Source organism: Pocillopora verrucosa, chromosome 7 (assembly GCF_036669915.1).
Source record: "Pocillopora verrucosa isolate sample1 chromosome 7, ASM3666991v2, whole genome shotgun sequence".
Taxonomy (NCBI): Eukaryota; Metazoa; Cnidaria; class Anthozoa; order Scleractinia; family Pocilloporidae; genus Pocillopora; species Pocillopora verrucosa.
In genome coordinates this window covers 8,557,296-8,580,584 of record NC_089318.1, presented here as the reverse complement: position 1 = coordinate 8,580,584, position 23,289 = coordinate 8,557,296, and the positions used below count along the sequence as shown (strand labels likewise).

Here is a 23,289-nt window from a genome sequence, read left to right as displayed (position 1 = left end):
GATGAATTGTGTTTTGCAAGAGCCATTTGTGTCGCAAAAGCATGGATCCTTAAAGATGAGGTGTATCAGAGTCATCGTGTTTCTGAAGCAAGAGGCGGATAATATGGGGTGCTTTTGGGCCTACAAATACCATCATGTAGAGGTAGGAAGTTGCCACCACTTTCAATTGGTAGTCTGGTGCAAGGAGGTCTTGAAAGTTTTTCAATTCTTCGTGCCTGCATGCCCCCAAAGATACCCCCGCATCTTCATGGGTTTGATGAGCCATTCATGATTGAACAGGCTCACATCTTTTTACATTCTCGTAATCGATTTTCGAGTTCATCATAATGTTGATTTAATAGGTCATCCGAGATACTATCCTCCACATCATCATACCTTCTTTTTGCCATCATTGAATAAGCCAGTAGCATCCAGAAATCGGTGATAACCCACCAAGTCTTTTTGACCATTAGCCGTGTTGAGTTCCAAAGTCTCATAAGGGTATTCCTCTCCATTCACAATTTGTTTCATGTATTCCACCCCAATTTTTCCAAACGCCAAGGGGTCTTCGTTGTATTGACCATTGAATGCAGTAGTTTTCAGAATACCAATGATGACTCTTTGGGGCACCTTTCCATTGAATGGCTCGTTGATTTCCTTAGAAGTGGTCCCATTATCCAGGGGAAACTGTCTCATCTCGGTACGGATCATGGGATACTTGGCTGGGGTTTTGGTCATCATACTTATCATGCTCATGTAGACGGCTGGGTTTAGGGACACCAGACAGAGAAAGAAGGTAAGTTTAATATCCTCTGGGTTGACTCAGACTTCCTCACTGGGTGGATTAGCTTCTCCATTCATGAACAAAGCTGCTGGATTCAGATAAAATTCCAATTCCAAAAGAGTTTTGGGGACGATCCATTTTCCATTTTCCTTGGTGAAACACGTCTATAACTGGTTTCATTCTCAAGATTCTCCTCTTTCCTCCTGCATAGTAATCTGTTGCATCTGCTCTCTGTTTCTTGATGCTGTCTTGATGATTTGTAAAAAGAGCTATATACGCGGCATCATCCATCGTGACAGTTGCAGCAGTGTAGGTTACAGGAGAATCAATTTCATTTCGCCGTCTAGCTGGTTTGAGTATCGTCTCTCCATCATTCCTGTCATAATTAAGGATCGTCTGTATGAAAGCTTTAAGATGGTACATGTTTTCTTGTCGGGTGAGTAGGGTGCCATCAGCTCTGAAATTGATTTGCTTGAAGAGGGTGTGTGCAATATTGTTGGCTGGTGAAGTCATCATACCCACATTGTATGCGCGTGCTGTGAGATTGGCATTTTCTGTGGTTTTGAAACCCAAATCCAGTTGGACAAAACTTCTCGAAAGATCAATGGGATCTGATTGTCGTTCCACGTACACTTGGATAGGAGTAATACTAGAAGTCTGAGGTGGTATTTTGACATATCAGTATTTTACCATAGAAAGATCTGTAGGTGGTATTCTAAAGAGATCTAGACTTGAATTCTGCTCTGCCCCTTTGATAGACATGGTGATGTGTCTGTTTCAACGTCTTCTGCGTTATGCACACGTCACGTTCCTATTTTCTTTATATGACTTGTGAGAAATCCTCCTCGTTGTTGTTGTTTTCTTTTTCTCCATTTATACCTTTTTAAGGTGGAAGACACAGGATTCGTCGGTGATGCTGTGCCTACACCAATGATAGGATCACTTTGACATACGGTACTGATGTGGACCATGTTTTATTCTACAAAAATATCGTTCAACCTCTTGGCAACTTTTCTCTTTAACTCGCTCTTAAGCGCTTGGGATGCCCCTCTCTTTATACCACGCGGCACTTCCAATAACAAATGCTTTTTGACACTGCTTTTAAGGCCTCCTAGTACACCTTTCATAAAATCTTTAGCCATGTCTTTGACTTCGGCACCTATTTGAGGATCACCCCAGGATCCAATAAAAGGTGGTGGGGCATAAGGTGAGGGGGTCTGCCAGCACTTGAAACCACCACCTCCTTGTTCATTTGGCACATGCACTTTACAGGTCGTTACCATTCCAGGTACGACTTTACAAACTTGAAACACTTCTTCCTTCCATCCTGGTAGATACCCTTTCTTAAATGGTCTAAACTTTTTATTCAATCGGACTTTATCGCCTACTTTAAATGCAGGTTTCTTTTTCTTCTTAGTCTGATATTTCCCATACAAATTGTTCCACACTTCTTTGGCATTGGATGTGGTGACTTTAGCTGGTGTGGTTTTAATACTCCTGTGATAGGTGCGATTGTATTGATTGTCAAGTTTGGGCAATATGTCTACATATTTGAGTGTATTGGCAGCCGTGAAATAGGGATACAATTTCGATTTAAGGGTTCTATTAAATCATTCGACGATACTGGCTTTCTCATCTCCATGGGTAGAAAATTGATGAATCTCCTGTGTTTTCATCAATGTTTGAAAGGTCTGCTCGTAAAATTCTTTGCTTGCATCTGTCTGTAACGTCTGAGGTTTCCTTCCTTTGGCTTCCTTGATTATTTTTGCAAACATATCCGTCACATCTTTTCCTGTTTTCTTTTTAATCGGCCGGGCCCGCGTGTATTTGGAAAAAGCATCGTTCACGACCAATATGTATCGGTATCCCTTGTTGTGTTTGGATATGGTCTGTACTTCAATTAAATCTGCTACCCATTGTTGATCAATGATGAACACCACCTAAGTTAAAAATTCTCCTCGTTGACGTCTGGGTTTGTGAAGCGTGTACGCCAATTTTTTCTCTAATTCTTTTTTACCTTGAAAAATAGAGATCTTTTGAGCTTTGGCATACGGTGCCACACCACCGAAACTACCGATGACACCGGGTTTGTCATACAAGTCGTGTGATCCTCTCTCTTTTGTTTAACAACATACTTGCTGCGTAAGCTAATTTATTTGTAAGAGAGGGGCCTCGACGAAGAATTCTCTTAACCATACTCACAGAAGCACCCCCACCTTTTCTTCTTTTAATCACTGACCGTCTTACACACCTCGTGATTGACAGAGAAAAATGACACAGTGTTTTTGGTGATACAACTATTATTTATTTATCCATACTATCTTCTAGAAACTGTACATCACAAGTCTTTATCCGACAATCCTAAGCGTCCAGCTAATTTTCTAAACTTAGGTATACCGATTGACCAAGCAATTTCGGCATGATCGTGCAGAGACATGTATCTAGCTTTGTGTTTCTACCCATCAACTGTGCGATTTCAAGATGGTCTGTACTTATCCCATCAACAAAAAATTAAAAAAACTTGGAGTTACTGCTACAAAACATGTGTATTTTTACATCTGCTAAAAGAAAAGTCTGAATGAACGCTATGTGTTTACATTGACAGTCACATAGGGTTTGACTAACTGTACTACCCATAAAACGGTGTTCTGGTTTCATATAATCCACAGCCATTCGTGGCTCATTCACATCAAACTAGGGTGGTTCTCCTACAAAATTGTCATGCAACGGTGTAGCAGGAACATTATCTTTACATCGGAAATCAGGATCATTCACAGGCAGCGCATCAATGACAATAGTACCCTTCAACTTATACTTGGCTTCTGTTTTCTTCTTGTTTTCTTTTTTGACATAAGGATTATTCCTCTTGGTATTTGACGACATCTTGTTCCTTGCTTGCTTGCTCACCACTCTACAAGAGAAAATAGTGAGTTTCCTTAAAAATCTGCTCTACTTTTATACATCTTAGATGTATTGTCTTTGAATTCTACCTGCTCATTGGTTACAGACTGTAGAACTTTGGTCCTGTACGATTTAGCAAAATCTTCTCATTGGCTACAACCTGTAGAATTTTTTTTAGTTCTCTATAGATTAGGGCAGCCTCGGACAGCCTTCATGTAATCCCCTAGAGGTTAGGGCAGCCTTGGGCAGCCTCAGGCAGCCTTGAACAGCCATCTTTGTCAGACATCTTACACTGCGCATGCGTAAAGTGTTGTAGCATCTTCCTCATGGATGGGGAGTGAGGTCTTGACATACATTTACATGTACATACAACTATATGTTTCATTCCTCCAAGGGAAGCCGTTAGCTAATTTTTACCCCTCATACACGGAAAGCGCACTCCGACATCTGTCAGAAGGAGGTCATCTCGGTTAGATTTCCGATTACGAAATTCGAGCCCGCCCGATGTTGTCTTCGTGATGAAGGCCCTATTTAGCATATTAGACCCGCAAAACAGAGCAGAAACGAACACGTGCTTCGTTTTAGCTCATGACTTCGTATTAGCCTTAAGATATTTGCATTTTTTTCCGTTGCTTACCTATATTACAGACTCCAATAAATTTTTGCGATGCCTCCTTTTCACGGATGGCCGATTACAACTACAACATAGTAGCACCTCCACGAAATCTGTCAAAAGAAGGATGTTACAACACCAGAGGTCATCTCGGGTAGATTTCTGATGACGAAATTCGAGCTCACCCGATGTTGTCATGAAGGCCCTATTTCGCATTTTAGAGCCGCAAAATAGAGTAGAAAGGAACACTTCGTTTTCGCTCATGACTTTGTATTAGCGTTAAGATATTTGCATTTTTTTCCTTTGCTAACCTATATGACAGATTCCACAAAATACATTTGACGCCTCCTTTTCATGGATGGCCGATCACAACTACAACGTTATGACATCTTCATGAAATCTGTCAAAAGGAGGATTTTAAAACACCGGAAATCTTCTGGATTTCTGATGAAATAAATTTAACGCAGTTACGTTCAGAGTTTAAGCGATATATTGTTATTTCTAATATGGTAATTGATTAAAAAATTGTACATTACCTCGATTGGACGGAGATTAAGTTTGAATATAATGTAGCAGGCGATATTACTTTTGTCGACAAGAATAATCCGTGACTTGTCTCACCTATTACATTTTCTCTATCTGCGTTGTGCCATGATCATCAGTGAAAATATTCTACGATAATATTTTTTACAATATTTAGATGAGGATTTTCAATTCTCAACGCAAGAGTGTACTTAAGGAAAGATCTACAAGATAGAGTTTCTCATGAATACATTTTAAAAATTCTTTTAGCTGACTTCTACATAGATAAAAAAATTACTACACATATATATTTCACTTCGACGATTATCTTAATAAACAATTAATGGGAAGTTCTGAGAATCAGTTTTTAATACTACATAATAAATTAATGGTTATTTTTCTCTTCCTGCTTAAGGGCTCTTTCGCAGTTTGGACAACGCTAGTTTGCACTTGAATCTTCCAAAATAATTGTTGAAATGCATTTCCTGTGAAAAAACTCCTTGCAGCTACAACATTTCACACAACGAGAAGGAGACTTCGAGTCTGACTCTTCCCTCGGCCTTCTACACTCGCACATTACCGAGACCTCTTGAACAAAAAGTGGCCTCCTGTCTCGACACTCGGGTACTTTAGAGAGGGGAAAGGGGTCGAATGATCCACTCTCCAGGCTCTTTAAAAGATGTTGTCTTATCAGCTTCCTGTCAAATGTCAGATTAGAAGGATTGAGGCCATGTAGTAGCGAAACCAGAAAAGCAATAGCATAAACTCCACAGTCATCGGAATTGTTCTGGTGTTGCACATTTGGTACAATGACCTTAAAACTGGTTCCTTCCTCGTATAATTGATGCAATCTGTTTCTGCATGAGGGCTGCAATTCTTCCCAAAAACAGGCTGTCGTACAGATAAACTACAGAAGGAGTGAAGCATCCTACAGTGGATACCAACACCCAATGACGGCTGCCAGTATTCAGGATTTGTGAAAATTGGCCTTTTTGAACAGAAAAATTAAAAATAGGCCCCAAAGTTGTATTTTCCAATCCACTTGCGTGAGGGCACTGTTCCCTCAGAACAGACTGAGCTGCACCTACAATATGGTCGGTGAGCCAGTCTCCAGTTGAAATGGTGCTAATGTGCTGTTCCGAGAGATGGAATTTACCGGCCTTTGTGGCGCTTCTGTGAGAGGTCTTTACAAATTCTGCTTCATCATCTTTTTTGCTTTGCTGGGCCAGGTTTGTGTTCGTTGTCGCGTTTACTGTAAGGATGATGCATGTGTTTGCACTGCGGGTTGTGCTCGAGGTTGTGTTAATGGAGGAGATGGTGTTTGCGTCTGCGGTGCTGGTGATGCATGTGGTCGTGTTTGGTGTGTAAGGGGTGCTTGCCTTTACAGTTTGATTGGCGTTTGAATTTGAACCATTAGAGTTATTTACGTTCACACTGCGGTTTATGTTTACTTGAGCCTCGGCACTTGAGTTGGCATTCTTGATGTGTGCGAGTTTCGGCTGTTTGGCAGGTTGGCGTTCTATATCGTTTAAGCTGACGTTATACCCCCTTTTCATGTTGTTTGCTCTTTCCCCTACACGTCCAGTGAAAGGATTTTTCTTCTGAGATACTGGCAGCCTTTTATAGTCTACTTTCTTTTTTTTCATCCTGCGCGAATTCTTTTTCATAGTAGACTTCAGGAGAGGAGCTTCCAGAATGATACCATCCTCCTTGGGGGCTGTTTTCTGCAGAAGGTCAAGACACTCTTCAAGCTTTTCCTGAACTTGCCTTAAACTCCCACCAACTGCCCACGCCTCTGCAGTGTAGGTCAGGTTTTTTATCTGACCCAATAGTTCACGACATTTTGCAGCATGGGTTCGGGGTCGTAAAGTCGATTGAGGTATATTTTCAAACTGCGACGATTGCTTCTGAAGATCGTGAACCTCGTCATGCACACATGGAGGTGATTCGACTACTTTCCCATCGGCAATACCGTCGTCTTCTTCCTTTTCACCAGCTAAGAGCACATCTCTATCGACACTGAAGAATGGGGAATCTCAATATTCTTTTGGAAGTCTATCAAACGACCATGACGGGACGTGCTGGAATACGGCAAAAAAATGTTTGCATGGCAGCCGTTGCCTCTCCCAATCAAAGCACTCAAAGCTTGGCTGCTTGGTCCCAAACATGACTTTGTACATCTTCTTCTCTTCGAGTCTACTTTGGCTTTTCACCAAAAACCCGCCATTCTCCATGTCAATAACTGTGACATTGCTACTTGGGATAGACTCCGCAAGAGATAGCCCGTCCATGGAATGTTTTATGATGTGGTGCAGTCGTTCTCTTAAATAGGAGGGGATGGCAGAGTTATAGCGTCGAAAACTTGCTTGAAGTTTTGTATTCAATTCCACATACCTGAGACACAAAAAGGCCATCCGAATGTTCCTTTTTACTCCATGGTAATGGTATTTGTATCACGCCTTTACAGACTGTCTCGCCTTCCACTTAGTCACTCTCTCATATTGAAAAATAACTTTCTTTTCCCTTTTTTTCTGTCCGTTAAAATTTATTAAAACAATAAAACATCTTTCTATTCATTCATTTATTCATTCATTACTAAATTTTCGGGCATTTCACACTGAAACCGAGACGTTTTATACCAAAGTGTACAAATAAACACAAAATGTTCCAAATATAGACAGCATGTGACTGAACACGGAAAGCAGGAATTACTTACTTGAGATACTTTTCAGGAAGGAACTCATCTATTAGCACTGAGAGCATCCCACTCAAGGTTCCTTGTTTGATTCCTGCTAGGTAATCGTACTTGAAAGCCTTATTCTGCCTTTCAACGCCATTGTTGGTATTGATAGTTGTAAGGAAGCGGTCTTTTCTGAACGCCCATACCCATTTCTATAAAAGAATTAAAAATTAGCTTTTCCAGCAAGAAATTCAAGAAAATATGATGGTAAGTATGCATATACCTTATGTTGAGGCAGCCATGTCTTTGTGATATAGTTACTTAAGTTGGTATTTGTCCTCCATTCTTCGCTATCCTGGAGGTCGCTCAATCTATGCCGATACTCTTCTTCCGTGCGGGCCTTAGCTATAGCTCGCAGCTTTGCAAGGACTTTTTGTTTTTCGTTCAATAGGCCATTGCTGGACTTTGAAAGCCACCTTTTCCATGCCTGCTCACGATGAAAGTCACAGATGTAGATCGCACTCTCTATTTTGTCATTGGAAAAAAAGGATGAAATGAATGACCTGTCGAGAATTTTATTGTAAACGTGATCATGGGAGTAGATTTTTGTCGTGTACTTTGTTTGTTTCAGAATCAAGACGTTCATTAGACGTATTAGATTTTAGAAGATGGTGACTGTGCTCGCATCTTTCTTTTATAAAACCATAAATGGTCATAAATTACGAATCCATAGATATCTATTTTCGCAGTGTGACACTGCTTTAAGAAAGAATCTTAATACCTGGAAATAACTTGCCAATTGCAGACATCTCCTCTTCTGAGAAATCCACCATAAAATATGAGGGGTTCCAGGTGGGGTTCCAAGACTTAATAATCGAGAGGGCTTCATAAATGGAATCTGACGTTTCGCTTTTGATGACGAAAGAGCCTACAATTTGATAATCGACGTTGGTCTTCATAACTACAAAGAAAAGAGGGAGGCTGTACTTCGTGGTCTTATAAGTAGCGTCTAGCATACTTATTTCATTTCCATAGCGTTCTAAAAGCCGTCGTTGATCTTTCGTCTGGTGTGCAAATAGGAACCCTTTAGTTGGCGTCTTCAATATGATATCTTCATCATCCTCCTCACCATCGCTACGACTGCTATCATCATCATCCCCATTTCGTTCCTCTCCCTCTTCGTTGTAAGTTACATAGGGCTGGAACTCAAAATAATCCTCAGGAGAAATCTCCCTCCAAAGCTTCACCTTTTCCTGAAGATCCTCCTGGTCAATTTTCGAGAACCTTTCTTTGACTAAGGATTTGTACATGTGACTTCTAATCGTAACTTTGGAGGGATAAAAGCGTCTGTTGGTCTTCAATGGCGCTTTTTTCCCTCGATATAATTCTCCTTGCACAAAGATCTTTAAATGTCGGCGTATCTCTTTCTCTGATCTTGCTCCAGCACATACGAGTTCTTGTATTTTTGCCACGAGCCTCTCATCTATGCACTGAAACAGACCTCCTACCTAAATTCAAAATTAATAAAGATATGAATGAATCAGAAATCAAGCGTAAAAAAAGTAAATAATGAGATTAAGAAAATCGAAAAATAATTCTTACGTACACGACTAAATGCAGTTTTTGACCCACTTATTTCTATGAGAAGGACCAGTTACGTAGCCCGCAACAAAAACTGTGACGACGGTAACTGGGTATTTAATTGTAAGAGCTTACTTCTCCAGTTGGGTGCACAGTGTGTTCATCGACTGAGGGAAAATGGATGTTAATCCACCTTTCAGTTTTTGCCGTTCCAGCATCTATGGCGTTGCGCAGCTTTTTGGAATGACTCTTACAGCGCCACTCCATCTTTTGCGAGATCTAGAGGTCAAAAGGAGGAACACAAATTGACGTTTTTGTGATGTCATTTATAGGTCGGCGTTTTCCTTGTTGTAATTACATTTTGCAATTTCTTTATTCCGACTTACCTTGTACTCCGGAAATTTGATGATTTCTCTCATGTGCGCTTGAGCGGGACAGTTGAGTTTTCTTGATTCTTGTAAAAGCTTACCAGCTCCGTTTCTTCGATAGGCGTGGTCACCGGCCTATGTTTTTGGAAAAAAGAAGTCTTGTAAATGAAAACTTTTGAAGCAGCGATATAACACCACGTTTCCACTGAAAGTTTCTTCCATGTTGGACATTGAAATATCCTATCCTATCGAGTCCTCTTTTCAGATCATTTACTCTCTTATCTTTAAGCAAGGAGGAGGAAACTCAAGGCTACTTGATCTTGACCTTTAGTTATTAATCAACGCAAAATAAAAAATCTGCAAAATCATTTAAATACAAATACTTTCAACGTACCGCTTGGTTTTTCCTTTTCTCGCTTAGATGTCTATCTACACCATGTTGACGATCGTATACTTTGTGATTTACCACGACAAATGGGACGTGATCAAATGGCAGACGACTATCCTCCCATAATACCTTGTGTTTTTTAGCTGCCAAGTCTATGTTACAAAAGAAATTTTTACAAATTTGAGAAGCATAGTCAACTTGTCACCCTTCCTTTAGACGATAATGTGTCAAAAAGGATCATGACATCGATAATCGCCGAATTCGGCACCTCACTCCATTTAATGTTCTAATTAAAGTTTATAATAGCCTTGTTCAACCACATTTTGATTATTGTAATGTAGTGTGGGGAAACTGTAACAAGGGCCTTTCTGAAAAACTGCAAAGGCTTCAAGATCGGGCAGCTCGCATTCTAATGTCTGCGAGCTATGATAGTAATTTAGATGATTTGTTCCGGGCACTAGGGTGGCGAAGACTTTACTATCAAAGATTGGAACAAAAATCTATCTTAATGTATAAAACTTTACATGGTATGACACCAGATTATCTGAGATCAAGATTTGTATATCGTGACAATATAAGTGCTTATATTGGAATAAGGAATACGGAAAACAAATTAGTTCTTCCACAACCTCGAACTGATTATCTTAAGAGAAGTTTTTTGTACAGCGGAGCTCACTTGTGGAACGACTTACCCTTAGACCTAAGACAAGCGTCTTCACTGACCGATTTCAAATCTAAATTAAGTCGCCACAGTTTAAAGTAATATCTCAATTTTAAGTAAATTTTAGACACGGCCTCCATGAAAAGCAGATTTTTTATTTGTTTCTTTTATTTGAATTGTTATTATTAGATTTTATTATAGTTAGGAAGATAGATATACCTTTATAGATAATTAACAACTGATGGAAATACCGTGTATAAATAAAGTTATCTTATCTTATCTTATCTTAATGATACCTAGTTACCTGTCACTTACGAGCATGCATAGGGCCCGTCAAATAAGTGAGATATCGTTCCTACAGTCAACTCTCATCTACCGCTCACCATCCCCCCTAAGTGCCTTTAGATCAAATCCCCCTACTTTATTCAAATGTCTACCAAGAAACATCAAGCCCAGGATATTACATGACGGAAAAAAAGCAATCGCATATGACAAGAAGATTGGCCTCTCACCTGTGTTTCCAAAACCTTTGTCAGTTGACTTGCTACAACAGAATTTGGTGACGGTGGCAGTTTCATATTCTCGAAGAATGAACTCTGCTGACCTGACATCCTTCACCAGACCTGACCTTTCAGACAACTTTCTCTCAAACAATGAACTCACTTCTTGAGAAGTTAATTTGCGTGCCATCATAGAATTGGAAATTTTTTTCAGAAAGCGAAATTATCGATTGGAATACGGCCAAACGCTGAATACGAATTGAGTGAGCAAACAGATACTTTGATATCTCGCACGATGACAAATTTCCCGCCTTTGCGAGTTTGGACTATTCAATTGTCTGGGAGTTAATCGACCGTATCATTCATCTTTCCTCTCCATTTCCGGTGTTTTAAAATCCTCCTTTTGACAGATTTCGTGGAGGTGTTACTATGTTGTAGTTGTAATCGGCCATCCTTGAAAAGGAGGCATCGCAAAAATTTTGTGGAGTCTGTAATAAAGGTAAGCAACGAAAAAAAAGCAATATCTTATGAGCTTACGAGCGAAAACGAAGCACGTGTTCGTTTCTACTCTGTTTTGCGGGTCTAATTTGCTAAATAGGGCCTTCATCGCGAAGACAACATCGGGCGAGCTCGGATTTCGTAATCGGAAATCTACCCGAGATGACCTCCTTCTGACGGATGTCGGAGTGTGCTTTCCCTCATACACCTACACGTTATGGATATATTAAACCGCCATCTTGAATGATGTCATGTTCGATGACGTCACCGCCGCCATCTGGAATCCTCCCTAAGGGACTTAGACGCCATCTTGAATCCTTTGTTCTTTATGCTAATTGATGGCGGCATCCCTTTGTTTCCTATGGAGACGCCGTATACTACTATGGAAACGCACGAGGATTTTGATGTGGCTGCGATATGTGATCCAGGCCTCGGAGCCATAGAGGAGAGTAGTGAGTGCAACAGCTCTGTAAACGCTGATCTGGTCTTTATTTTCAAGCTCTTTTTGTTCCACACATTCTCGTAGAGTCTACCAAAGGTAGTGTTCGCCTTTGCCAGTCTGTTGTCAATTTCCTTGTCGATCATGGCATCGGATGAGATGGTGCAGCTCAGGAAGGTGAATTGCTGAGCTGATTTCAGCTCTGTGTCGCCGAAGGTGATGGTGGGCGGGTGGTATTCTTCTTGGGGCATGGGCTGGTGAAGGACCTCTGTCTTCTTGAGGCTAACCTCAAGGCCAAAGAGCTGAGCAGCATCTGCAAAGGAGGTTTTGATTTGCTACAGAGCTCGTTCTGTGTGGGCAACAAGGGCAGCGTCATCTGGGGTCTGCCTTTCCTGGGTCTTGGTGTGGGCGTGCGGGCGCCATAGATTGAACAGACTGCCGTCCAGGTGGTACTGACGTAGACGCAATCCTCATCATCCAGGTCTTGAGTGGCGTGCTTAAGCATCATGCTGAAAAAGATGCTGAAGAGGGTTGGCGCAGGGACACAACCCTGCTTCACGCCATTGGATATGAGTAAGGGCTCTGACGGGTCTCTGTGGAGTCTGATTTAGCTGCGTTGGTCTTCGTGCAGTTAAAGCACCATGTTGGGGAATTTTCCGGGACAGCCAAGACGCCTAAGAATCCGCCATGGACCTTTCCTGCTGACTGTGTCAGGGCAACAAATGTTGCACACAGACCCTTGTTTTGTTCACGGCACTTCTTCTGGAGTTGACGGAGAATGAACACCATGTCCATTGTGCCTCTGTTGGCTCTGAAGCCACATTGATTCTATGGGAGATGTTCTTCGACGATGGATGGTACAAGCCTGTTAAGCAGTATTCTGGCAAGGACTTTACCAGCAAAGGACAGAAGGGTGATCCCCCAATAGTTGGAACAGTCAGATCTTTCTCCCTTGTTCTTGCACAGGGTGATGAGGACTGTGTCTCGAAGATCTTGCAGTAGCTTGTCCTGTTCCCAGCAGTAGATGAGGAGTTCATGGAGCTTGCGGTGTAGTAAAGGACCTCCATGCCTCCAGATCTCAGGTGGAATTCCATTTTAACTTCCTTTAAACAAAATATGCCAGCAGACTCAAAAAAGGCGTCTTTAAACGAGGGATAGTTTGAGTTTAAAAGCTCGTGTTTGTATTTCCGATTGATATAAAAGGTGTTTTGAAAACGCTCTAAAAACTGCTGTTGGATTTACCCCAATTATTTTTCGACCAATGTTTAGTCAAGTTGATTATGTTTTCCTGGAGTGTAGTTTCGTGGAGTTAAGTGATGTACCAAGGTGCTTTTTTTGTCCCTGAATTCAGCCTTCTTTCTTCAGCGTTAAGAGAGTTTGGTTGCTAACTAAAAAGGGAGTGCAAATCTGGCCAATGTATATCAGCTGAGGAAAATGCAAAAAAAAACTTGTTGGGGCCTCTTTATAAGCAATTATTGCCTTCAAGTCCTCTCTTACTTTATGCCAATATGCAGAACTTCCTGTTATATTACCTAAATACCTTCAAAGTTTTGACATAAATATATAAAAACAATGGGTATCAACCATATCGCTCAATTCATCAGGGGTGAGATGAGACTATCCAGGATTTTGCTTAAGAAAAATAATACTTTGCTGTAGAATTCTCTGTCTCTATCATATTTAAGGCCCAAAACTTAGGATGAGTAGCAAACCTTTAAACCCACTTATTATCAATATATTGAGCAAACTTTGTAAGTTATTGCACTCTACCAGGCAAAGGGACATCTCTCAATAAAGTTGGGTTTGTTTGGATCACCCTTACCATCTGGAAATCGTGTAGGAATCCATAGTAGCAAGAAATGGTGTTGTGTATCTCTAGGTACATTTCCTATGGATGGCCAATCTAATTTATTTTGAAAGGTCAACTGTTTTTTAATAGGATCTTGCTCTAACTCTACATTCTCAGGCTGAGGCAGAAAACTACTGGTTTCAGTATATTCATTAAATACTTGTTCATCAGCATCATTTCCATCAAGTTCTTAGTAAAAGTTTCAGGAACTATTTCACCCTCAACTGTTTGCAAATTTGAAGGGACACCATTTAATGGTAGTGCTTGTAATGAATCTACAGCAATTCTAGTTCTTTGACTCGCTGGATATTGGGACACGGTACTCTTAGAAGATCACGTTATCGTAGTAGTACGAAATAACGTCTCATATTTCTTGATCGTCTTCTCCTGCCCGTTGACATTGTTACTTGAAAGTTTTCAGCATAAACTGCTCGAAAGAAATGAATCAATGTAGAGAGTCCAAGGCTTTCGAATATACTCACAGGTTAATGACAGACCATTGTACTTTGTAATAAAATAAGCTGTAGCACTTTGTAACTAAACTAAGTAGATGATCGAATGGCATCGGAAAAGTTGCTCTTTGGAATGCTAAAAAAAATGGAAAAAATTTTCAAACCTAAATTTCAAAACTTGCTACATAAGTTATGTTAACGTTTATATAACGCTTCATTTTTCGTCCTTCACAATAACTTATAACATCGTTAAAAAAAAATAGCTTGAATTGCTCGCAAATATATGGCTGAAATTCAAGGAGAGTTAAGGTAAGGTAAAGTAACGTCTTTCTTTAAAGAGGGTAAACACGTGACAGTTATAATAAAACCGATGAACTTGTTGCCCTCTACAAAACATAAAATCAAAAGCCACGAATTTTTCACAAGTATATGACAATTTTTCATGGTATATATATTGTAACTCGTGGACACGGGGTTGGGAATCCTTCTGCGATAGAGGGCCAAACTACTAACATTTTGACTTCGCGAACGGGACTTTGTGCGCGATGCTCAACGAGTTCGCTTACGAAAGACCTCCTTGGTACATGCTAAAATATTTAAGAAAAGAGAACCTAATAACATAATCTTAAAAGTTTATATAAAGTTTGAAATATAGATCATCTAATGAATAATTATTAATTAATAATCAAATTTAAATATTAATCTAATAAATAATCAAATTTAAATATTAATCTAATTAATAAGTAATTAATTTAAAAAATCACTTTCAATAGTATATAAAATCTTCGGTTCTCCTATTTAAATTATTGCATTGTCCCTTTATGTAACGAATAGTTTCCATCAATCTTGATTTCTTTTTTAGAGCTAATTTAAAAGAATTCATATTTTCTGCATTTCTTATGTCTCTGTCCAGATTATTCCAGGTAACTGGACCTCTGAAGATAGGGATTGTTGCGGCAAACGAACATCAAGACCGTATGACGAGCCAAGAAAATCGCGACCGGAGAAAATACCAACCAAACCAGGGGATACGTTACAGAGTCATAGCTTTAATCAACCTCGTAAACTGGAGGGGAATTAAAAAAGAGACTTATATAATCGATTGTATTAAATTAAACACGTGGCGACTTAACAGCGTAAATGAATCTCACATAATAAAGGAACTAATAAATGAACCAAGTGCCACGGCAAACACAAAATATATATACAAAATAAAGACGAAAGAGCTTGCTCGAAACGAGATGAAGGAAAATTATAACTAAAAATAGCCGCCTAACGATACGAAGGCGGTGACTAAATAACACACACGAAGGCATAAGATCATAGCAAGAGAAACGTTACCTTTCATAAATGGGGCACGCTACAAAAGTGAAAACAAGCGAATACAACTTACATATCAGTCCCTATACGCCGGTGGCTTGAAACCAAACTTAAGAAATTAACTTGGGATTAACGCCGAACATGAATAGTGAATAGTGAAAGGGCGTACGATGCAACAACTGAAAATCAGCGGGAGAGAAAGACTATCCGAAGGAATCAAATGGCACAAAGACCAACCGTAACACAAATGTCACGCAAGTCTAAAGTCACGCATTTACAAGGATTGTCTACCAAACTCTGAAATTGTTGTTTTCATTTCGATTAGTTTGCCTTTTCTAAGAGAGTTTACTTGTTTGAACATATGAGATAATCTGAGACATCCATCAGAGTTCATAATTTGAAACATTTCTAAAGAAAGTCTCTTTATAGATATTGCGAATGTTCTGCCAATATACCTTCTTTGTTACATCATGATCTTCAAAAGAAGAAGGGAGTCTGTGGATTAATCTCGCAGCTTTTACATGCAATGCTTCAATGGTTTCAGAAGCAGAGGTTGAACAGTTTCCCCATACAGATATACAGTAATTAATGTGCGGTATAATCAACTTAAAATAGATACTTTCCAATTCCTTAGTTGACAGATAGGATATTCTTTTAAGAGACTTTAACTGTGCATTAAATGATTAAGTTACCTCTTTGATATGTATTTTCCAAGTCAGTTTGTTGTCAATATATATTCCAAGTACTTTTACTTTATCCGTATACTCTAGACATTTGTTTCCCCATTTGACAGGTTTCAATGGGCCAGTGAAGCTCTTTCTTGAGATTAGCATGACTTCGCATTTAGTTGGATGAATTGTGAGGTTGTTTCTATTACACTATTTGCTAATTTCTGAGCATATAATGTTAAGTAGAGGTACTACCTCATCTTCATTCTTTCCAATAACGAATGCTGTCGTGTCATCAGCATAGAGGTGGATTTCACCATTTGATATACAGTCAGGTAAGTCATTTAATAAGATCGGAAATAGCTTTGGTCCCAAGAGGGATCCCTGTGGGACACCATAGGGCACTATTTGAAGGCCAGATCTTTTCCCATTTACTACAACAAATTGTTTCGATCAACGAGGTAACTTTGAATCCAGTCTTTCAATTTACCATGTGAACCGCGAGCATCCATCTTATGACTCTAAATTGAATGATCCATTGACTCAAATGCTTTCCTAAAGTCGATAAGAACTGTACAAACCACGTTTCTTTTATCCAGATTTCTTTTCCACATCTTTGTAATATATAGCAATAGGGAGTTTGTGGAGAAACCTTTTCTGAAACCCCACTGATTTCTTTGTATTACTTTGTCTAGTTGATCATCGATGCTATCACAAATAACTGATTCTGTCATCTTAAAGTAAATGGTTTGAACCCAGGAGTATCAGTAGTTCGTGTAGTGTGATCGTCCGGGTGAGTGTAGTTCTGAAAAGAACTGTTGTTGGTGACTGACGTTTCGACTATCTGTGCGATAGTCATCTTCAGAGTCAAGTGAGGAGTAGTTGTCAGTCGATGATGTTATAAAGTCTGGTCTGTTGAACGTGATTGGTCTGTTTAGCCGTGATGTGATTGGCTGGAAGACACGTGTAGAGTTTGTTAACAGTCATTGGTCGGTTTCGATCCGTCTGTTGTTTGTCGGTCTGTTTGTTGGTTTGTTCACGTCGTTAATGAGTCGTTTGTAAGGTGCTGGTAATTGTTGACATCTGTTGAGAGGCGTCTGTTCTAAGTTAGTGAACCAGCTTTCCAGAGTCAGTCGTTGAAAATAGTTTGTACTGTAGGTTAAGCATTTAGCAGAGTCCCAGTCGATTCTGTGGTTAGTTTGTCGGTGATGTTCAGAAATGTGATTGTTTACATCGCCATTTCTAGTTGCTCGTTTGTGGTCAGTTAGTCGCGTATTAAGGTTTCTACCAGTCTCACCAATGTAGGAGGCCTGGCAGTCGGAGCATTCGATCTTATAAATCGCTCCCTGTCTGTTGTTGGGTTCGTCTTTGTCTTTAACGTTGGTCAGCAAATGTCGTAAAGTAGTAATAGGCCTATGAGCTACGCGAATGTTGTAAGGTTGTAGGATCCGCGCAATAGCCTCAGAAGTGCCTTTGATGTAGGGTATAGCAGCTGTAGTCGTGATAGATGTAGAGTCCCTGTTAGTTTCTGTAGTGTCGGTCACCCTGTGAGTGTTTCGTCTAATGAAGTCAGTGTTGTAGTTGTTTTTGTCAAAAACACGGTCAAGGTACTTGTTTTCGTCAGATAAACTGTCCGGTGTGTTGCAAACAAGTTGCGCTCGTCTTGTCAATGTCTTGATAGTCGTAGCTTTGTGGGAAGTCGGGTTGTAGGATGATTCGTCAAGAAGTCTGTCGGTATGCGTCGGTTTTCTGTATATTGTTGTTCGTAGTTCGTTGTTGTTTCGGCCTACCAAACAGTCGAGAAAAGGAAGCTTGCCGTCTTCGATCTCCCTGGTAAACTGAATGTCGGTGTTTTGTTCGTTAAGGTGATTGTGAAAAGCGTCAATTTCGTCTTTGTGTACGGCGGTAAATGTGTCGTCAACGTAGCGTAACCAAAGCGGTATGGTTTGTCGGCAAGTTGGAAGGGCGCGTTCCTCGATGTTTTGCATCACAATTTCTGCGACAACAACGGAGACCGGCGACCCCATAGCTGTTCCGTGCAACTGCTTGTAGTGTTTCCCGTTGTACTGAAAGTAAGTCGATGTAAGGCAGAGGTTAAGTAGGTCCATAATGTCTTCTGTCGGTAATGGTAGTGCATCAGTAGACTGTTGGATGGCGGTTTCAGTACACTGTAGAGCCAATTGAAGTGGAATACTGGTGAACAGTGATTTCACATCAAAAGACACAAGTTTGTAGTCATCAGGTATCTGTACGTCTTTGATAGCGTCAATAAAGTTCTCAGTTGATTGTAGTTTACGTCTCGATTTGTCAGTCAGTGGTTGCAGTATCGTCGTAAGGTATTTCGACAGTTGGTACGTCGGGGACCCACAGAATGAGACTATAGGTCGCATAGGTATCCCAGGTTTGTGTTGTTTCGGTAGTCCGTAAAGTTTAGGTGGTTGTGGTACAGAGCACCTCAGCCGGTAGTAGCGTTGAGTGTCAAAGGCTTCAGTCTTTTTGAGCGTAAGTAGTTTGTTGTTGAGTTTGCGTTGTAGTGCTGGCGTCGGGTCACGTTTAAGTAATTCGTAAGTTTGTTTGTCGTTAACAAGTGCGTCCATTTTGTCATAGTAGTCAGTCTTGTCCATAACAACAGTAACACGTCCTTTGTCGGCTGGTAGTATAACAATGTTCTTGTCGTTTTTCAGTCGTTTCAGTGCTTGTTGTTCGTCTTTGGTTAAGTTGCTGTCAGTTATAGAGGCTGATTACTTGGGATTCATTCCATTTCTTGTGTTCTCAAGAGCCTCAAGATAATGCATGGATTCAGCTTTCTTTAGTTTTCTGTGTACTTCATTTCTAAGATCTCTGTACAACTTCCAGTCCAGGAGAATTTGTAGTTTGAGCTTTGCGGAGTTGTTTATATCGTTTATTCATAAGTTTTCTTATTTCCCCATTTATCCGTGGAACAGAATTAATTCTTACTTTTGCTTTCCTTTTCTTCAAGTGTTCATTCGCAATTTCATTGTACATGTATTGTAATAACCAGTAGTTATCGTCTACCTCATCGAAGGTATTACGCACATGCCAGGGTACTTAAGACAAGGATTCTTTGAAGCTCTCAATATTGATGTTTTTCCAGTCTGTCACTTCTCTTATCACTGGAGGAGGTTTCTGATGAAATAATCTTAGGACTGCCTAATTTAATCTGTGATCAGCAATTCCAATATCAAAAACTCCAGCAGTTTTGATTTGACATTTCTTGCTTGTGATAGATAGGTCAATAGTACTTCTAGAAGTTTCAGTTACTCTTGTATAGTCTTTGATGACATTTGATAGCCCATGCTTTCTCAAGATTTGCTTTAGTTTGCTTCCATTTTCAGATGGTTTTAATGAAACATCAGAGTTTAAATCACCTATTATGAAGATGTTATTCCTTCTCCTTGATATATGTTGTAGCTGCTTATCAAGTTTTTCAAGCTTTTCGTAAAAAGACAGATCTTTTGGCGGTCTATACATTAATTTAATGCTAATGCAAGGTGTTGTGAGTGGAAGTTGATGTCTGCCCAAATAGTTTCGGTGTCGTCCTTTTCTGGGGCAAATGTAGGGCTTTCATCCAAGCATATGTTATCTTTATAATACAACAAACAGCCACCACCACCATCTTCCGTTTTTTCTATCCATTCTTATGAAATTATATCCATTTATATCAAGCTCTTGATCCAAGATTTTACTTGTTAAGTTACTTTCAGTAAGGCCGAGACGAAACGCCGCGTCATACCAGCCACGAATTTTTCACAAGTATTTGACAATTTTTCAAAATCAAAATTGATATTTAAATAATTCTACACTTTCATGATAGAAGGATAAAAATTATTAATAGACAATTTAAGAAGCAAGCAAAAATAGTAACAAGTTATTTTGGAGACTCGATATAACTGTTTAAAAGATATTCAAAATTTCCTATCTCTCTTTGCTTAGCGATTAAATTCGTATACAATTTCTTTTAGAAGATTTAACATTTTTCATTTTCTTTATGTCAAAAGACAGTTCGTTCCAATTTCTAATAGTTTGTACGCTCAAAGTCCGGCCTCCTTCTGTATTTTTCTTAAAAACAGGACAATGAAAAGGAAAAGGAAACTCTGAGGTCTAACGATTAGCCGATTATTCGTTACAATATTAGACAAGGATCGCAATGGGTCAGCAAAACGTTACCAAGTGACAGGTTATGTGTTCGAAAGGTCGATAAAAATTCAAGAAATTCGCATAAATTGGAGTTTTCTGACACAGCGGCAAAATGAGTGCGCATGCTCGGCGGATTTCGCGCTTTCAAGGAGCGATTAGTGATTCCGGCGTGGGTGAAGTTTGCTGAAGAACGAACAGAACATCGTTTTACACTTTTTGGGACTGATATTGATGTGATCGACCGGAAAAATTTTTAATGGAGTTTGTTCTTATGGAAAAGTCTGATAGGTAAGTAGAATTATTGTAGACATAGTTCAACTAAAGCTGATATAAATTTATCCAGACAGTTCGTTGCGTGTTCCCGTTCCTTTCAGCAATTTTATTTACAAAACACATTTCATCAACGGTATTTGTTCAGTACATGCTTTAAACTTGAAAACCTGTTTGATGTAAACTCTTGTGGTAGTAAAAGCTGTTTTACAATCGAAATTAGTCTTGAATATGTCGGTCGTTTTGCTTAAGTGACCGTTCTTTTGATCGACACAAGCTCAATTGCTTCCCCCAACACAACGTAAATGTAATAGTTGCAATAACATTTATACTTGACACATATCTTAACCTTCTTTGCGTCTTGAAATATGTCGATATAACTTTTCGATCAACTGCCGTTGTTTGACGTTTACATGCATCTCTTACCACACAGTGTTACCTGAAGTTGATGAAAGTAACCGTACACAAATTCACCGTCGCAGATAGCTTTGACTTCAACCATTTTTATAGTTCTTCAATGTCACTGCGTTGAGACTGTGCAAGTAAGGTGCCTTTTGGTAAGTGGAGGTGGCTATCCATTAAGATGATGTTGTCATTTGCACACTTACCTATGACATAACCATTAACCCTTTAACTCCTAAGATCTCATTGTTAATTCTCCTGACAGTCTGCCATATAGTTCTTGTGATGTTAGTTTGGAGAATTTGGTATTGGGTCAACCAATAATCCCCTAATTAAGATTTTTCTTTATTCTCATCACTTGTCTGCTTGATATTGTACTAATATTGTAAGGAGAAATTCTTTCTTGGTCACTTATGGGAGTTAAAGAGTTAATTATTGTAAAAGCAGCATTTGTGTTGGTAAGTTTTTTACTAGGTGGAAACTCAGAGCAGATTCCTCACTTGAATTAGTCTCCTTGACAAAACAAACAGTTAACTCCTCTTCATAACTTAAACTACCCAGGCTGCTTCTGACAAGAGGTATGGCTTCAACAACACCAAGATATGATAGTGACTGCATGAAACTGTCATATACCTGACTTCTCCCCATCAAACATGACATCCAGCTGGGAGTCAGTGGTTGGTGGTTTTTCAGTTGAAGGGAGGATTTGTTTGTTAAGTATGTCTTTGCTAACAACAAAGAAATAACTGTACAAGCATTGCTGCCTTGACGACTCCCAATTGTTGACTGAGATAGGAAGGCTGGCAGTTCCCAGAATGTGACTGATTGTGTTGTTGAAGATGGAACATGTATTGAAGTGGATTGTGGTGGTACACTTAAGTTAGAAAACTGTTGTTGAGCTACTGATGGTGTTTGAAACTGCCATAAACCTGCAAGACTCCTGGCCTTGAATAATAACACCACACACCAAATAAAAAGAAAAAGATTTATTGGAGCCGAACGTGCTTGATACTAAGAGTGTGGGTTGAAACTAAAACGAAAAAAAAAAAGCAAAAAGGTTACAAGTTGCGACTAAGGTAAATTAGAGTAAAGAAATAACAAAACTGCAAAACGAGGACTGTGAAGTACACTTACATTGTTTTGGCCAGAGAAAACTTCTGTAAAGAGGACTGCGAATAACGCGAAGAAGCTAGAAACAAACTAAACAGAACTGCGCTAAGCGCGGACCAAACTAAACTCACAAACTGTACTGACAAACTACGATATTCAAATACGCTAGAACATGCGGAAAATAAAACTATAGAAAGGCGCTAATGAAGATGAAACAGCACGGAAACGCTAACGAGGGCACGAAAACTGACAGAAAGAGATAAACACCTAAATTAACGCCAAAAAAGAAGACTAAACAAATGAACGAAAGGAAGTATAAACTAATTTGCGTACGCAAAGGAAAAACAAATTAGGCAAGAACGAGTAATCAAAAAAAATGTTACACTTGGATCTAACAGTGTTGTTGTTGAGACTGATTGTGTGATTGTAAAAGGTAAGGGCGGGTAAGGTGAGAACCTCAAGATCTTTGGTGGCAAGGTTACCCACAGTTGAAAAGTGATTTTGGTGTGAATTTGCAACTGAAGCAGGCCTTTCTGTGCTTTGTCCTCTTTCTTAAGCTGTCCTGTGTAGAACACTTGGTTGTGGTATAATTAGCTGTTCCATACTTCTAGTTATCATATTTCTCCTGTCATGGGACTTGTAAAAGTCTGAATACCTAGAAGCATGTATTGCTAGCTGGCTTTTGGGCTGTTCATAACTATTGTGGCTGTCTGCAATGTTGCTACTTGTATCATGCTCTATAATACCTTTATTGAAGGAATCACCTACCTCATTTACTCTTGTTAGAAAAGGATCATTGCTCCATCAACTGGGTGGGCAACTGCTATGGCTTGGAGACTTGATGCCATATGAATTGCCACATTAGCTTTATAAATTGGTTTAGTAGGCATATTCATAACATGAAAATCATCAATAAGATGGATAACAAGTTATTTGGTCTTATAAAAAATTAATATCCATTTAATTGATTGCTTGTTTTTTTACAAAAGTGTTTATGTTTATTGTTCATTCTATTTGTTCTGCTTTATCCTGCAGGCTGTCAGCACAGTTTTTTCCACAACTTCCTCATGGTTGTTTTGCCTGCTGCTGTTCAAACATGTCGTTCATACATATTCCACTGCTAAGGCCCAAGACTCACCCTGCAGT

The 23,289-nt window shown here is 39.5% G+C and overlaps 1 long non-coding RNA gene and 1 pseudogene across 1 annotated transcript in view; both read left to right on the top strand.

Moving 5' to 3' along the window:
• LOC131780327 (ribonucleoside-diphosphate reductase subunit M2-like) overlaps positions 1 to 23,289 on the top strand; it is a 240,027-nt pseudogene that overhangs the window by 188,125 nt on the left and 28,613 nt on the right.
• Positions 20,518 to 23,289, top strand: part of LOC136282101 (uncharacterized) — a 3,202-nt gene continuing 430 nt past the window's right edge. Inside the window, exons 1-3 of the long non-coding RNA XR_010718090.1 lie at positions 20,518 to 20,649; positions 21,065 to 21,188; positions 23,179 to 23,289. The exon at positions 23,179 to 23,289 is cut by the window's right edge and continues 430 nt beyond it. This is a non-coding gene — a long non-coding RNA (uncharacterized lncRNA). The remainder of the gene's footprint in view (positions 20,650 to 21,064; positions 21,189 to 23,178) is intronic.